The following is an 18,777-nucleotide window of genomic DNA, read 5'->3' as shown; positions in this document are numbered from 1 at the left end:
CAGGGCTTTTTTCTGTATATTTAAATGATTTATTTAGTTAGAGCTGGTTGGAAAATGGTTTAATTTTTTCCACTGAAAATTTTGATTGAAGCCAAAACAATTATTTTCATCTAAATTTTCAGAGGAAAAAATTTGACTTTTAGTTGAAAAACGGAGAACCTAAAAACCAAATATTTTTGGCCAGAACTGCTGAAGACTGATTCCCCCCCCCCTACACACACACACCCCAGAACATGCAGAAAACTAAAAACATTTCTGACCAAAAAAATAAATAAATAAAAAAATTAAAAAAAACACACCCTAGAAATGTTAAAGGAGAATAGACATTTCCTACAGAAAATATTGCATGGTCGAAAATCCAATTTTCAGTCAAAAATGTTCCAATGGCAAATTTTAACCAGCCTTAGATTTACTATTTCTGTCAACACCTCCATTATTTATTAATATGAGCACTGCCAAGATAGTCAGTGTTTAAGTGAAGCGACTTGAGATTTTCAGAGAGTGCTATGCACCTGCCCTCTGGGGGGAAAAAAAAATCTCAGCCCATTGAAGCTGGTTCAGGTTAAGCATCCCAATACTGAGACATGCAAAAAATCACTAGTCACTTTTGAAAATCTTGGCCAACCAAACCTGAAAGGATGTGGAACATGGGTAGCTCCAGGATCCCAGTAGGGAAATGCAAGCAGCCAGATTTGTGAGAAACACTTTCAAACTCAGAGGGGAAGCGTTTGGCTGGTCAGACAAGCACTCATAGCCCCAAGCCTGAGTTTGGCTGTTTCAAAACCTCACTGGTTTAGTTTTCACCATATTTGGTTGGAAGAAACCTAAACCAACAACAACAAAAGTCACCTGGTGTGACCCAGCCAGTGCAAGATTCCCAACAATTTAGAAATGAACATTTCTCTTTAGTGTCCCTGGAAGTCTGAAAGATTGCTTTGGTTACCTGCTGGTTTTTTCCCTTCCCCCTGGTCATTCTTCCTTTCTTTGCTATGTATGTTAATTCGGGGGAAGGAGGAAGAAGGGAATCGTAGCCTAAGGCAACACACCTGACTGCTTCCCACCCCAAGGTCATTTACCATTAAATGCATGGGTACATTCATTCTTCTGCTTTTATAATTCCATAATGAGCTTGAACTGCAATTAACAAAATGATCATGTTCACTTTAACATGATACACCTGTGAAATAACACCAGGCTCTGAAGCAATGTTTCAGGTGCATGCACACTTGCGCGCGCACACACCTACCATATTTCAGCACAAGCTGGATACCCTAGTATGAGTTTGAATTTTAATTGATGCAAATGCCTGTATGTGGGTATTTAAGTTCCCATCGGTTAAAAGATTTCCTCATGGCACTTTATCAGCATTGGCATAACAGTTTTTGTAAGTAAGAACCCAAAACATTCTTCATTTCTTCTGTTGTGGTCATTTGCCATTCTGGAGCTCATGGATTTTTATTGTACGGTAGGACAGAAGTTAGCACTATAGTCTCTTTTCCAGATGAAGCTTTTTAAGTCCCCTGTTAGAAATCGTTCATGTCTGAAACTTAAGAGGAAAAAAAAATACCTGCTAGAGACAACACAGGAGGCAACTAATCCATTTCTTCAGATATTGTTTTAATGAATAATTAGCTCTTTAATCTGCATAATGCAGCTAATTTCCTACATTTGTAGCCAAATATAACAGAGAGAAATGCAAAACACATGCCCAAATAATTAAGTGGAGAGCAAAAACAATTTAGTATAAGATATTAAGTACACAAAGACTCTGCTAAACTATCATTCTTCCTTAATTGCTTTTCTGGTTGTTCCAATAGATGAGATTTCCTCCTAAAGGAAGTTTGGTCCATTGTCAATAAGTGCACGTACCTCTTGATAATGGGTATGTATTTATGGTGGAACAGCCTCACCCTGAATTCATAGGCAGGGCGACTAGTTTCATAAGCACAATTAGGATCTCAGTTAGAGCCTTTGTTATATAAGTGCAATAATCACTTGCAAGTCGCTTTGTAAAGGGTCTATTCAGACTAGAACTGCCAGCCTGCCTGCATCACCTGTGGAGGAGGACCTGTGAGTATCCTCAGCTCTGCAGAAGCAGTCGCAGCTTCTTATCCCAAGTGGGTGATTCCCAGCCCTGAAGTGCTTGCATAGAACTAATTTGGGGCTTTGTGATGAGATGCATTGACCCATTTCAGGAGCTGGCAAGGAAAGGGTTAACATTCACCTTCTGAAGGATGGAAAGACCAAAGCTATAGAGCCTACATGCTATGACTGTCAAAATCGCAGTCAGGGGCGCTGGAATGGACGGGGGCGGGAACTTTTCACTGGCCGAAAGGGCAAGCGACAAGTGGGGGGAAGAGGGAATGAAGAGAAGCGAACAGGGAGTGGGGCCTCAGAGGTGGGAGGCGAGGCCACAATTCGGGTGCCTGTAGGCCCTCCCCCGCCATTTTCAGGATGCTTCCGTCGCTCCTGGTAGCAGGGCTCACACAGTTGTGGGTGAATGAAGAAATCTCCCAGCACATAATGGGCCTGATCCAAAACCCACTGAAGTCAGTGGGAGTCTTTCCATCAACTCCAATCGGCTTCGGATCAGACCCTATGAAAGAAAGTGTGCTCTGTGGAGGTGGAGCTTAAGAACATTAAGGTATACCATATATATTTGTCCATAAGCCGAATATTTTTGGTAAAAAAGCAACGCATCAAAGAGCGAGGGTCGGTTTATAAACGGGTCTACACCAAAATTTGATGATTTTAAATGGAATGCTATGGAATCATTGAATTGAATATCTAATACATTGTTGTTTTGTTTACCTGGCACGTCTGCAGGCATGGAGCCCCTCAGTTCCCACGTTCCACTTCCCACAGCTCCCGGTGGCTAGGAACAGCAAACCGCAGCCACTGGGAGCTGAGGGGCTCCATGCCTGCAGATGCTCCAGGTAAACAAAACATCCAGGCCCGCTAGTGGCTTACCCTAATGGGCCAGGAGCCCCAAAGTTTGCCAACACCTGAAATATAGGGTCAGCTTATGAAAGGGTCATACAGTTTTTGCTATTTTTAACCTATCCATCTTGGAGGGTCGGCTTATAAACGAACAGGCTAGTGAACGAGTATATACGGTTCACTTTTCAATGGACAGATGTTGGATGCAGAAAGCCCTTTTGGGGTTGTTGATTTAGAAAACAGGTAGCAAGGAGCCTTTTAGAACTCAGGCCAAATTCCCAGTTTCGCTGCTTTCACCACTGAAACTCATGGTGTAACTGAGAGGAGAACTAGGTCTTCCGTTTATGTCTGAAAAAAGGGCGGGAAGTTGCTCGAAGTGGGCTGTAGCAATATGAAAGTGCTAGAGGACACTCGCAGGCAGCATATTGTTTTCTGGGTGGAAATGTTTGGAAGTGTCGCCTCCTGGGGAAGCGTCTCCGAAGACAGGAGGCTGAAGAAGCCATGTTGGAAGCAGCCATGACAAAGCTGGAGTTCATTAATTCACCCTGTGTCAGACGTGAGATCTTATATGGCAGAAGATCCTAAATGGCCTGTTTTGATATTCACTGTAACCCCAGGAAGAATGAAATGGTGGAAAGATACAATTTCTTTACTTGGGATCAAACAGCTGGGGAGGGTATAGCTCAACAGAGCACCAACTTAAAAGTGCTAGCAGCCAGCTGCAATTTTGGAAATATTAAAGATAGGGGACTGGATAGTGCGTGGGATGTGAGATTTGCAAAGCCAAGAGTGGTTGCCGAGGGAAGCTGACTTCACTTTGGAGAAAAGCTTGGAGATATGCAGGCCTGCAGAGCTGTCCAAAGAGAGGCCTAGACGTCTGGAAGGGAAGTCAGTGGAAATTGTCCATGCAGTACATAAGAAAGAGAAATCAAAACCAGATACAACATCAGTAGATGGCAACAGTTCGGACACATGCAGTTACTGTGGGAGAAGACATAAGATAGAAAAAGAAATGCCTGGCTTATCGGGAAAAATGCCAATATCTGTGACAAATGTAATCATTTTGCAGCCAAGTGTTTGTCCAGCAGGAAGAAAAACAAACCCAAGGTACACACAGTAACCAAACAGAGCAACAGTGAGTATAAAGGACGTTATGTGGGTGACTGAATAGTGGTAAACACCGTGCAAGAAAACCCTAGTAAGCACTAGAAACTGTTATATGCAGCCATGTTACCTGGGAAGGAAGTGATAGGATTTCAATTAGATTGTGGCACAAAGTTGTAACATTATCCTGATCAGTCCAGTGAACCCAGACATACAGTTGGAAGAGACTAACCTGCTGTTAAAGCAATAAGCTTCTACATTGTTAACGCTGATGGGGGAAATGTAAAATTAAATTAAGAAATCCAAGGTACAGAAGAAATACAGACTGGACTTTGTGGTCATAGATGATGAGACAGCAGTCCCGCTTTGGGACAGCAAGACTGCCCCTGCCATGAACGTGATAGAACGACAGTTCCAGAATGTAATGAAAGTGGATAGCAGGGTGACTGAAGACACATTGGATGGAATTACCTGGGATCAGGAGGTGATACAGAGGGAGTATAGAGATGTGTTCAGGGAGACAGACTGCTAGATGGTGTTTATAAAATAGAGATTGACACCAGTGTGAAGCCAGTTAAATTGCCAAAAAGAAAAAAGTACCCATTGCATTACTACAGCCACTGAAAGACGAACTGCGGAACCTACAGAATCGTGGAATTCTACAGCCTATAGAGAAGATCACAGACTGGAGAAGCAGCCTTGCAGAGGTAAGAAAGCCATTCTGAAAACTGAAAATATGCATAGACTCAAAACCTTTAAACAAAACTTTGAAATGGAACCATTCCCCTGTGCCTCCATTTGAGGACATATTACCAGATTGGTCTAAAGCGAGACTCATTACAGTGTGCGATGTAAAACATGGATTCTGGCACAGTCGAACTGGAGGAAGAATCCAGTTACTTGACAACCTTTGCAACTCCATATTGGAGATACCGATGGACCGTAAGGATGCCAGTGGGAATCAGTCTGGCACCAGAAGTATTCCAGACCAGTTTGACCCTGACGGGAATCTGGACAATTGCAGACTATGTACTAACGAGGGAGAGAATGGGGACCCAGAACAAACACAATGAGCTCATGACCACAGTTTTTACAGAGTTGCAGAGGAAAAAACTATTAAATTGACCTTAGACAAGCTCAGGTTGAGAGCAACTGAACACTATACACTGGACATTTGGTGACCTTCAAAGGGCTGAAAGTAGACCCAGAGAAAGTGAAGGCAATTAGACAAAAAGCCAAGACTCAGTGACGTTAAAGGAGTCCAAAGATTTCTGGGATCGGTGAATTATTTAGCAAAGTTTTGCAACCAACTGTCTGAGAGCTGCGAGATCCTAAGACAGCTGACAAGTCGAGACACCTTATGAGACTGGACAAACCAACACGTGCAAACATTCTGGAAAGGCAAAGAGATGACTGGGAAGTCTCCCATTTCGAAATATTACAATGCAGAGGAATCCCTGATGCTGCAATGTGACACATCTGAGTCAACTACCACTCTGTAAAGGGGACAATCTGTTGTGATTGCAAGCAGAGCATTGTCCATAACAGAGAAGGCCTCTGCTCAATTTGAAAAAAAGAGTTGTTAGAAATAGTCTTTGGAATGAAAAAAAATTTCACCAATACTCTTATGGTTGCACCGTAAACATACAATTTTACCATAAACCTCTCAAAAGCATTTGGAGAAAGCCATTACTCAGTGCACCAAAATGCTTACAGCAGATGATGATGTGACTGCAGAGGTACGATGTACCAATCCAGTATTGTCCAGGCATAGACTTGGTGTTGGCAGACATCCTGAGCCATGCATACCTGCCAGAACTCAGCAAGGAGGAGTCTACAGAGGCCAAGATGGAGACAATATATATGGTGCAGTCCTTACCTATCTCAGAAGAAAGGCTGAGAGAGATACAGAGGAAGATAGATGCTGCAGACATTGAAATTCATGGTCCTACATGGATTGCCAGCAATGAAAGACTAACTACCTAAAAAGAGAACACCATTCTTTCAGATAAGAGATGAGGTGTGTGTACAGACTGGCATTATATTTTGAGGAGAAAGAAGAGTTATTCCAGAAGCTCTTAGGAATGAGAGAAGGCACAAAGTTCATTAGTCACATCTGGGAATTGCAGGTTGCTTAAGCAGGCACTTTCCGTCAGCTTACTGTTTCCGGGGGAGAGGGGGCGGGAGGGCAGTGTTTGGAGGCAATACCTCCTGGGAATGGCCTGAGAAGCCATGAGGCTGAAGAAGCCATGTTGTGAGCAGCCACAATAAAGCTGGAGTTAGTTAATTAATCTTACTGTCGTGAGATCTTATATGGCAGAAAACTCAGAACAACGGAGCATAAAACACTGGCTATGTCAGTCAGCTGGACTTGAGAAGAGGCAAGTCCTAATCCCTATCTGTACCAAGACGCATTTGTCCTAGGAGAAGGTTATTGTGATTGCCCAGGGATAGTTCCTTCACTGGCATGTAACTCTGCCTAATCAAAATATTGTATGCAATGTAGTTGTTGCCGTGTTAGTCCCAGGATATTAGAGAGACGAGGTGAGTGAAGTAATATCTTTCATTGGCCCAACAGAAGTCACCTTGTTTTTCTAATAGCCAAAATCATTTGGGAACGATGTCAGAATACGTTGGGTGCATCTCTTGGTCATCTACCTTTCTATCTATGGTACTTATATGGCTCTTGTTGCCACAGTATCTGAGCAGCTATCTCCTCACAACACCTCTATGAGGTAGGGAAGAACAATTATCCCTGTTTTACAGATGTGGAACACAGAGACTATTGGATGTTTAAAGGTATTTAGGCGCCTAAAGATGCAGATAGATGCCTAGTGGGATGTTCAAAAGTACCTAGGTGTCTAACTCCCACTGAAATTGTTGGTCTGGGTTTTGTCCCAGTGCCACCATGATTTCCACACTCCTGAATTTTCCCACAAAAAGCCCTACCAGTGCAAACACTAGTTCAGTCATACTGGTTTTAGCAACGTTAGCATGGGCAGCGGGTATCATAGGCGGGGCGAGGTTGTACCTCCCCAAAGAGCCTGGCATGGCCCTGCCCACGCTCCACCCTGAGGCTCCCTCCTTCTATTCCCATCATTCTGCTGCTGCCCTGGTCCAGGCTGGCTGAGGCTGTTGCTGGCCGGCCTACCGTGGGGACCTTGGGCAGCTGGAGCTCAGGCCGCGCTGCCAGCCAGGCTCTGTGGCCATGCCGCCCATTGCACCAGGGCTGGAGGCCGCAGTGTGGGGTGCTCTGGGCTCCTGTGGGGATGGGGGTGCATAAGGGGAGGGAAGGGGACTAGCCACCCCCAACGGCATTTCACTGGCCACCCATGAATGTTAGGAATATTTTGTAAAGAACATCCTGAACAGTGTTATCACTTTTCTGTGTGTAAATCATGAGTCTTGTGATATTTGGTGTTTTTCTCCAAGCCCCATCTCCTGGAGTCAGATAACTACATGAGAATTTTCATTTCCGCTTTTAAGAAGTCAGTCACCAGCCCTCATGGTTGCAGAGAAAAACCTGAAAGCATAAACCTAATTATTCAGCCACTCTCATGATTTTGGGGGGGACCAACTTCATGATTTTTGAACACTTAGTGGTGGGCAATACTGCTAATGTAGACAGACACTGCAAACCCTAAAAGCTGTGGTTCACACGGGTTTCAATTAACTTTTTCTTTGCTTCTGGTGTGGATGAGTTCACAGCCCTGGTTTCACTTTCAGTTTTGGAGTTGTTAAGGCTGAAACCATGCAGAAGTGCCAAGTTTCACAGTCTTTTTCACATAAAATCATAAATCCCTCCCCAGAACCCAAGGCAAGAAAGTGGAGGAACAGGCAAGCTCAGAAGGGTTACAAACTTTGGTAAACCTGGACAGCATTTGGGGTTTGTAACAAGATACGAAGTGAGGCAGGATGGTTTGTGGTTCTGTTACAAAAGTCTTGCCTAGGCCCCAATACAATTAGAGTTAAGCACACATGTAAGTCTTTGCAGGATCAGGGCCCCAGGCAAAAATTGTAATGTCATTTTGATGGTGCTTGTTTGTTTTTCTAGTGAAAGAAGAAATAAATAAAATCTTTTCTGGAAGATTAGGAGGCAAATATTTGTCTAGGGTCATTCTAACCCTCTTTTGTAAATAAGTATTTAGACAAGATTCTTTCAGGTTGTATGTTTGCATAGAGTTTTAAACCACATATTTACCAGGCAGAGGCCAATGAGCAAATTTAGAGGTGTGAAAGTGCATGAAAATAGTTACATGGCCATCTAAGAGAAATCCTTCTGAAATTTCTCCAGGGAAAATAGTTTTATGTACACATTACGGAACAACCATATGTCAACGTTTAATATCTTGGCTTTTTGGGGAATAAAGTTTAACCAAAGTAATCAGAAAAATCTTATAAAATAATAGCCACTGTCCCAATTTCATTTTAAAACACCAAGTGGTTTCAGTTGTCACAGGTAACATTTGAGTAGAGTTGAAAGCATAAACAGAGAGAAAGGCTCAGGGATTTGAACATGACACTGTAAAACTTTAGCGGAAAAAGATAGTAACAGTGAAGTTCAACATACCTTTCAAAATTCAGAATGTACAAGGGAGATTGAAGAATCTGCTACACAAATCTTTGGTCCCTGGAAACAAATTAGGAAAGGACTTAGTTCATGTAAAACGTATAAATGGTATCATAAAAGATTAATTTGGGGCTGTATTTGAAACCCTTGTTAAAAACCAATTTACTCCATAAAGTAATCCCATTGAAGTCCGTGGGATTACTCATAGAGCAAGTTGCCACTCATCATCAGTTAAAGGTGTCAGAATCTGGTCTTCTGGCCACAAAGTGGTCATGTGATACACCGGTACACGCATTGGTGACGATGGGCCTGATGTTGTTCCCACTGAAGTTAAAGACACCATGACTTTAATGGAAGCTCTTTAGCACTGGGGCTATGGCCTAGATCCTCAGAGGTACTTAGGATCCAAACTGCTTTTGATTTCAATAGAAGTTAGGAGCATAAATACTTTTGAGGACCTGGGCCTGTCCTCTTACTCTGTTTGTACAGTGAGGCCCTGTGCGGGCCTTCTAGGTATTATTGTCATGTAAACAAGAAGGGTGATATGCAGCATCAGACCCACCAACAGCAGGCAACTGAAATGATAATGCCACCAGCCTCTTATCATCGGTAGATCTCAGAGCACTGCACAAAATAGGTCAGTATCATTATCCCCATTGTACAAATGGGGAAACTGAGGCACGGAGCAGGAACGTGACTTGCCTAAAGTCATCCCAGTCTCGTGCTCTAGCCAATAGGAAACACTGCCTCCAAAACACTTTTCTGACCGAAGTCCTATTAAGAGTAGCAGCCCTGTGTTGAACATGCTCAATGTTCAACAGACCTCTGATGACCAGTTTTGGGAGTAAGATTGGTGACATGTAAAAAATGGTTATTGATAACTGCTCCCCTTTCCTTCCCAGCTGATACATGACTGAAGAGAGTAACAAAAATGTCAGTTCTGAAGGAGCCTTGAATCTCTGAAGTGAAATAGAGAGAAAACAAACCACTTATTAATGGAATGTTAAGATTGTGAATTAAGCCCACAAAAGTCAGGGAACTCAGGAATTAAGGCTCCCTCGGCTCCTCTAACCCTTCCCCTTGCCCATGTGCATTATGGGGCTTTCATTGCACGATCACATAATGCTGAGCAACGGGACATACCGTCAGTTATGTTGACCAGGGTGTATGGCTTGTTATGAAGTCAGGCTGAATAAATGCAAATGTTAATAAGTAGTCATTTTGTCTTGTAAAAGTTTAATGTTCACTGTAAAAAAAAATGGCAGAACATTATGGAACTTAAATGAAATCTAAATTAAATGAGCTTTTCCCGCTAATAAATATTTTGTTTACAGGGTTTTTGCAATGGTGTTTGTCTCCCTGTGGGCCCAATTGTGTACCGTGAGTAACTATCCAGGCTTGTGCCTATGTGTAAACAAAATCTCTCTTTAAGAAGCCCTGACCAAACTCTGTGGTGTAACGAGGACTGTGTTGGAAGTGCAAACTATTGCTTTTAAGGGGTTTTCTGGCTCTGCTTGCAGGGCAGGGAGCTCTGTATTGAAGCTTCTGGGAGCAGCCGCCAATTTATAGCCAGCCTAAGGGTAAGGTGGGCTCAGTTGTGCCTCTGTTTTAGGGAGAAACCTGCTTCGTCTTTCTCTGCTTTGGGGTTCTTGTGCACTACACTACAGGGACGATAGTGGCTATAGCAACCTAACCCCATAGTGTAGACGAAGGCTACAGCAGAAGGGGTTTTTCTATCGCATTAGGGCCACCACCTTTCCAAGCAACAGATTCTGGGTCGACAGAAGCATTCTTCTATTGACCTAGCTGTGGCTACACCAGGGCTTATGCTAGCATATCTGTGGAGCTGAGAATATGAATTTTTCATTCCCTATAGTACCACAGCTCTATCATAAGAATTGCCATACTGGGTCAGACCATGGTTCATTTTGCCCAGTATCCAGTCTCTGACAGAGGCCCACACCAGAGCTTCAGGGGGAGTGCACAGAACAGAACAATTATGGTGTGATTCACCTCTATCTTCTGGTAGTCAGAGGTTTAGGGTTACCCCATGCATGGGGTTGCATCCTTGACCATCTGGCTAATAGCCATTGGTGGACCTATCCTCCAGGAATTTATCTAGTTCTTTTTTGAACTCCAATAGCCTGTCGGCCCTCACAGCATCCCAAGGCAATGAGTTCCACAGATTAGCTGTATGTTGTGTAAAAAACCAGACTTCCTCTTGTTTGTATTAAACCCGGTGCCTATTAACTTAATTGGTTGTTGTATTATATGAAAGGGTAAATAACACTCCCCTATTTACTTTTCCCACACCATTTATGATTTATAGACCTATTTCATATCCCCCCTTAGTAGTCTCTTTTTTCTAAGCTAAACAGTCCTAATCTTTTTAAACTCTCCTTGTACAGAAGCCATTCCATACCCTTGATTATCTTTGTTGCCCTTCTCTTTTCCAGTTCATATTCTTTTTTAGATGAAATAACCAGAAATTGACACAATATTCCAGGTGTCAAGTATCAGGGGGTAGCCGTATTAGTCTGTCTCCACAAAAACAACAAGAAGTCCAGTGGCACCTTAAAGACTAACAGTTTTATTTGGGCATAAGCTTTCGTGGGTAAAAAAACCTCACTTCTTCAGATGCGGTTTTTTACCCCCGAGAGCTTATACCCAAATAAATCTGTTAGTCTTTAATATTCCAGGTATGGCACACCATAGATTTATATAGGGTCATTATGATACGTTCTGTCTTATTTAGACACTGTATATGTCATTGTATATGTATAGTTGGGATTATTTTTCCCCCAATATGTATTACTTTGTACTAACATTGAATTTCATCTACCATTTTGTTGCCCAGTCACCCAGTTTTGTGAGATCCTTTTGTAATTCCTCGCAGTCTGCTTTGGACTTAACTGTCTTGAACCGTTTTGTATCATCTGCAGACTTTGCCAGTTCACTGTTCTCCCCTTTTCCAGATCACTAATGAATAAACAGAACAGGTGCCAGTACAGATCCTTAGACCCAGCTGTTCACCTCCCTCCATTGTGAAAACTGACCACTTATTTCTACCCTTTGTTTCCCACCTTTCAAACAGTTACTGATCAATGAGAGGATCTTCCCTTTTATCCCATAGGGACTTAGTTACCCTAAGACCCTTTGATGTAGGATCTCGTCAAATACGTTCTGAAAATCCAATTACACAATATCAATTTATCTCCATACTTGCTGACTCCCTCAAAGCATTATCAGATGAGAAGTCAAACCTCACCATTTACAAAAGCCATGTTGAATCCTCCCCAACAAATCATGTTTACCTGCGTGTTTGATAATTCTGTTCTTGACTATAGTTTCTACCAATTTGGCCCGTGCTGATGTTAGGCTCACTGGACTATTATTGTCAGGATCTCCTCTGGAGCCCTCTGTAAAAACTGGTGTTATGTTAACTACCTTCCAGTCATCTGGTACAGAAGCTGATTTAATTGATAGATATGAAATTGCAGAATAACTGTAGTATGTAACGTAACCTGATTCCCTCAGAACTCTTGTGGGAATCTCACCTGGTCACTAGGGATTATCAGTTTGTTCTAAAACCAGTTCTACTGACACATCAATGCAGGACAGCACTTCGGATTTGTCACCACAAGAGAATAGCTTGGATGTGGGTATCTCCCCCACATCCTCTGCAGTGAAAACTGATGCAGAGAATTCATCCTCATGATCCTTCAGTGTTCCTTTAATACCTTTGTTGTCTAGTAGCTCCACTGCCTAGTTGGAAGGCTTCCTGCTTCTGAAGTACTTTTACCAAAATAAATAAATAAATAATAGTTTTTGCATCTTTAGCAAGTTGCTTCTCACATCTTCCTTGGTCTGCCTTATATTTTTCCATTTTACTTGACAGAATCTGTGAACCTTCCTATTTTCCTCATTAGGGATTTGATTTCCACATTTTAAAAGGATGCCTTTTTGCCTCTAATGGCCTCCATTACTCTGCTAGTTAGCCATGGTGGCCAATCTGTTGGTCCCCCTACTGTCTTTTTTTGTTTGGGGGATACATTTGATCTGAGCTGCTATTATGGTGTTTTCAAGTAGTCTCCTGCTGCTTACAGGCATTTGACCTTTGCGACTGACTAGAGTTAACTAGAGTCCTCATTTTTGTAGAGTTTCCCCTTTTAAAATTAAACATTACTGTGGTGGGTTTTTTCATATTCCACCCCCCTACAAGGATGCTAAATTGAATTACATTATGGTCACTATGACAGAGTGGTTCAGCTATAACTACCTCTTGGACCAGATCCTGGGTCCATTTAGGACTAAATCAAATTGCCTCTCCCTCTGTGGGTTCCAGGCCTAGCGACTCCAGGAAGCACTCATTTATGGCATCCAGAAATTTTCCCTCTGCATCATGCTCTGAGGTGACATGTACCCAGTCAATATGAGAATAGTTGAAACCCTCCATTATTATTATGTTTTCTGGTTGTGTAACCTAACTCCCCTTAGCATTTCACCATCACTGTCACCACCCTGGTCAGGTGGTCAGTAGTATATTCCTTGCTATACTCTTGTTCACGGAATTTCTGTCCAGAGAAACTCTATGCTACAGTTTGATTCATATTAGATTCATCTTATTTGATGCGATGCTTTTGTTTAACATATAGCACCACTCCCCCAGCAGCACAACCTACTCTATCTTTCCATTATATTTTGTACCTTGGTATTAGCATGTCCCATTGATTATCCCCATTCCACTAAGTTTTTGCAATGCCTATGATATCAATATCCTCATTTACTGCCAAGCACTCTAGTGCATCCGTTTTTAGTATTTAGACTTCTAGCATTTGTATGTAAGTACTCGTACATTTTGTCAATATTTAGTTGCTTGCCTTCATGTGTATTGTTTAAATGAGACTCTTACATTCAACTGCTCCTCACTAGCTCCTATCTCTACTTCGCCAATTTCTTTCCTATCCTCTCTACTAAGATACAGAGTTCCCCCCTCTAATAAATTCATCCCTAAGGGATGTCTGCCCAAAACGTGTGGTCCTCCACACCAGTCGGCTTTCCCTCAACCCTTACATTAAAACAAAAAAAATCTTTTACACCCTTTTTCATTTTATGTGCTAGAAGTCTGGTTCAACCTCAGTTTTAGGTGTAGACCAAGCCTAAGAAAGAAAGGAGTGTTACATTGCAACTTTTCAGCAAGTGTATTTGTTTTTCTTTAACTTCTCTGTGTGTGAACACATATACATGCTGTGAACATAATCTCTGTATCCCATGCCTAAAATGTGGCTAGCTATATCTTTGGGACCCAAGCCTATAAGGTGCCGAATACAGTCTACTCTCATCAGCCTGAGTGCAAGTCATCAGCACCTGTGTCTATGTATATCTAGCTAGATACTTCTGTGGCCCCTCACAATCATTAATTAATGTATCCTCTTAATGTCCCTTTGAGGTATGGAAATATTTCCCCCCCAGTTTTACAGACTGGGAACTGAGAAACTAAACTAAAGCTGTAATTTTTCAAAGCTTCCCAGTTAATTAAAATGGCTGGGAACCAGGTGTCCAAATTGTTTAGACAGCTTTGAAATCTCAGCCTAATTATCTTGCCAAGGTCACACAGGGAGTCTATGGCTGACCCCACATTCCCAGGCCAGTGGCCTAATCACTGGAACCATCTTTCCTTCCCAACCTAATACTGACCAGACCTTATCCACATCTAAACTAGTTACCAAAGAAGGAAAGCTGTAAGTATTGCCGCCTTGCAGAGCAGAGCCCTTATGTATCTGGCTCTGGGAAGGCTTCCCCGGCAGGAGGAAAAGCATTTTGCACAGATCACCAGTCCCAAGCACTATCCGTATGTACAATTGGGTCATATTTCACAGTCGCAATGAAGCTCTCTCTATGCTGCATGGAGCTGAAGCAAATTGGCTAGTGCACAGTTCCCTAGAAATGCCTTGTGGGTATCCAGGGTAACTACAGCCCCTCCTAGAACGAGAAATCCGTGGCCAAGAGTTTTGAGCACAACTAGCTACTTCAGGTGCATCAATTCTTGGGGACACAACTTGAGAGGCCTGATTTCCCGAAAGTGCTGAGCACCCACCCCCTGAATATCAGGCACCGGAAAGGCTCTCAGGAAGGGAGGCACCCAAAAATCACTAGTTGGTTCTGAAACTCTTGGCTGACATGCCTATGGGATTCAGCCCACCTTCGCAGCCCACAGAGGAATTGTGTAGCAGTCGCCCTCTGGTGTCAGAGGATGGCAGTGTGGGTGTCTTCACCTCAAACACCCTTGTGCAGCCACTTTGGTCCTGCAATGGCCTGGTTCTGTCCACAACTTAGCCCTCTAGCTAAGTCACATCTAGTCTGGATCCTTTCCAGGGTAAGGAAAGGACAACTAGAAATCCAAACTTCCCAACAAGAAATCCTTTCACTCCTCTCAGGCTACCTCTCAACCCATCTGCTGGGCTGTTCTCAGCTGCACCTGACTGGATAGTATTTGTGTTGGAGCTTCTCTGCTCCTTCCTAGGGACTAGTAAGGGTACGCAGACCCACCCTCTGCTCTGGGTTCTGACCTAGGGACCCTGTTTTAAGCAGCTAAGCCTTGCTCCTGCTGCTGTTTTTCTGGGCCACTTCCCACCTCCAAGCCCCTTGTGCTGTTTTCCCAGTAACCTGTGGTTAACGCAAGCTCTTCTCTGGTTCACAGGCTTCTTTCTAAATCCCCATCTGCTCCTTGTTCCTCCCCTGGAATGGTACCTCACAGCGTTACCACACTGGGCCATGTCCCTTCTCCAGGGACTAACTCCATCCCTATTGCCCTTTTCAGATGACCTTCTCCAAACCCTTCCTAGGCAGAGAGACTCCTTACCTCCACTCTCCTGGATCTCCTTCCTGAGCGCGTTCTCCCCTCTTGCACTTGCGTCTGCCCTGGCCCTTTCACAGCTGTGCTCACTTATGCCACCAGATCAGGATCAGCTGGGGGATAATTGCTATGTCCTAGGCCAGGCTGAGCCTGTCTCCCTTAAATCTCAGGGAGATTCCCTGTGCCTCAAGAGTTTTATGGCTTACATTCAGTTTGCATAAACAATCATTAAAAATAGCTCCTGCCATAACTGTTATGAATGAAATGTTCTCTCTAAACAGAATAATAACTCGCAAGGCTCCTCCCGGGCAGCATGTTCAGTGAACAATGAGCAAAAGTTTTTTGGGGGGGAATGACAATGCATATGGCCAATCACTTGGCTGGGAGAAGACGACTTGTGATAAGGAAGCTCAGAGCTACTTTAAAGAAGGCCAGATGGAGCAGGGATGGGGCTAGAGTAGGAATAAAGAAGCTCAAAGGCACAGAGCTGCCAATCCACAAAGGTACTTAGGTGCCTAAACCTCAAACTTAGGCTCCTAAGTCTCAGGTTCAGGTTACATCCTCATTTTAGTCTCCACTGCAATCCACGGAACTCCTGCCGAACCCTGAAGGCACCTAAGTGGTCTCTGAGCGCACCTACTGGATCGGGTCACATCAAAATCTGGCTGCCATCGCCCACCTTAAACCTCTTAGCCAGTGGGTAGATCTCTTACCTGGGAAGCCGGACACCCAGTTTCAATTCCCCCCTTTGCCTGAGGGGAGAAACAGTGTGAACAGGGATCTCTCACCTCTCAGGAGAGTGCACTAGTCACTGGGCTATGGGATATTCTGATGTGAGGCTCCCCTCAGTCTCTGTGGATAAATCATAAAAGCCGGGGGGCAGGGCTGGACCTCCCAGTAGTAGGATTTCCAAGAGGGAACCTGCTCTGTCAGAGGGAGGGAGACCAGAGATTGGAAAGTTCTCTTCAAAGTAACCCGGAGTCTGGAGTGGGCCCAGCAGAGTTCCTGTGCTCACAGGGAAGGTGGGGTTAAAAGCTCTGGTACCAGGGAGCTGTGCGGAAGGGGCTTGCATCCTGGAAGAGCAGGAGAGGCCTTCAGGGAATGGGTCGGCTCCTGCAGGAGATCCAGACTCATGGGAAAGGACCTGGGAGGGGCCCCTCCACACCTGCCCAGTGGAAGACCTGACTGGAGATACCTCTTGGGTGGTCAGAGGCTAAAGCCTAGGAAGGAAGAGGCTTTAGGAAGGGTCTGGTTTATCTGCTTTATGTTGAACTCTTTCTGTTCAGAAAAATAAACCCATCTCTGAAGAAAGGGATAGAAATTTTAGTGCTTTGAGGAGCTTTTATTCATTTGCCCAGTGGCTTATAGAGGGACACTCAAGACATGTATTATGCTTCTGTAGAGTTTCCTCTAACAAGACAACTGTCTTACAGAGACAGATACAAAAGTTTGTCCAATCGACAGTCAGGAAAATAACCCATTTTCAAAGACAGGAGGCTCAATGGGCACAAACAGTTTCTCATCCCTTTGTGCCACTAGCCAAGTAACTATCATAGTGGGCGTGAGACAACACCTTATTCACAGGTGCAGAAGTGAGCTTTATAACACTCCACCCTATTTTCAAAGCTGAACATTTTCATTTCAGTCGGCCTTGAAAAATTGTTTGCCCCTAAACATCAAAACTTAAGAGTTAATGAGTTAACACTTGCAAGAAATAACCACAAAATATCTGATGGAAAATATATTAATCTTTTATCCTGTTTTTATATTAAAAGCACCTACCATATACACCATTGCCAAACCTGAGCATTCAAAAGTTGTGAGATGATTTTTAAGTCTAGGGAAGGTGTGGGTTTTTTTTTTGTTTTTTTAAGTTGTGAGTTCTTTTTCTTTATCATCTGCTTTCTGTGCCTATAGGGTGCACTTGGGTCACGGTTTCAAGTTTTCCTCTGCAATCAGGAGGGCTAAAGGTTCCTTTTTAAAAAAACTGAAAGCTGAGATTCTTATGTTATCATTTGACTCCAGGAGCTGGAGCTTTAAGATAATCACCAGTTATTGCCAGACTCATGATACTATTGTGAGTCCATGCTTCATATATTGAATATGGTATCAAAAAATCTATATAGCCATTCCTATGTGATCTGTGTGATGAACAACAAGAACTGTATCAATAAAGGCAGCACCATTTTACCATAGAGGCCTTTGCACTTATTCCTCATCTAAAGTTATTGGGCCCCATTATCACTGACTGTAAGATCCCTTTACCCTGCCAGTGCTAGGATAAGGGGCATCTGTATAAATTAGGGTCTAGCCCAATATCCGCAGTTTGTGACACCAAACTGTGGATATCATAATGGCAGTTGGAGGATTAGAATTCGTCGTGATGAAGAAAAGAGCAAGAGCAGATGAGTTCTTCAAGGGAGATCCTGCTTTTAAGCAATGGGTCTTTTCATGCAAATGAAGGAAGGAGGGAAAAAATAAGAGCAGGAAAATGATATCTGAATTGTCCTTAAACAGAATGGGGTTTTTTTAAATGTTTCCATCAGTGGCGCTGATGTTTACAAGAAATAGTACGTCCCCTGTCTCAATTCCTAATTCCTAAAAAGTCAGTGACTCCTTTGGTTGATTAAGTCTCATATGAAATTATCAATGAGATATTCTCCCCATCCCCCCCTTGGCCTTGCCATTAAAGCTTCAATATGCCCGGATGTATACTATTGATGTGGGAAAGAGCATCATACCACAGCCATTCTATGCTTTTGAAGCCTGTGGTTACACCGTCATTATATCATAGAACATTTGCCCATCACTTGGATGTAGAGAGTGCTATAAAAATGGTTTTGTGCAAGTTCCAAGCTCCTGGAGTTATGCCCACAGCTACTTTAAATATAGATGAGCTTTCTGGCTTCCAAAGCTTTGTTTTAATAGGATGGGCCAGATCTTCTACTGGTGATGTCAATGGAGCTGTGCTGATTTTTCCCCCACCAAGGATCCAGCCAAATGTTTCAAAGTTCTGTTTACATGTTACTGCCAGAATAATAATTTAAAAAAATGCTGTGCTTTTATGTAAGTGCTGCTGAAGTTGGATGCTTTCTGGTTTGATGAAAGACATTGAATGAAACAATATCCTGCAGTTCAAGAAAGGCCTGAGAACCCTCCCTGGCCTTAGAATTACTATTCAAACTGAAGTACAATCTTCAGAGGTTTCTTGGTGATCTCCCAGAAAGACCTTCTTAATTTAATCTCTAATGGGATTAACAGCCTCATTAAATTGTAAATCTGCCATCATCCAGCTGTTGTGGGAAAC

At 43.1% G+C, this 18,777-nt stretch overlaps 1 long non-coding RNA gene across 1 annotated transcript; it reads right to left on the bottom strand.

Moving 5' to 3' along the window:
* Positions 1-1,305: 1,305 nt before the first annotated feature.
* Positions 1,306-15,584, bottom strand: LOC120402037. Its single transcript, XR_005596922.1, has 3 exons — positions 15,477-15,584; positions 8,615-8,674; positions 1,306-1,546 (listed from the first exon to the last, which is right to left on the bottom strand). It is a non-coding gene; the product is annotated as an uncharacterized LOC120402037 (long non-coding RNA).
* Between the last annotated feature and the right edge of the window lie 3,193 nt (positions 15,585-18,777).

Source organism: Mauremys reevesii, linkage group 3, assembly GCF_016161935.1.
Source record: "Mauremys reevesii isolate NIE-2019 linkage group 3, ASM1616193v1, whole genome shotgun sequence".
Taxonomy (NCBI): Eukaryota; Metazoa; Chordata; order Testudines; family Geoemydidae; genus Mauremys; species Mauremys reevesii.
Note: the sequence above shows the minus strand (reverse complement) of the source record. Positions and strands in the feature narration are given on the sequence as shown.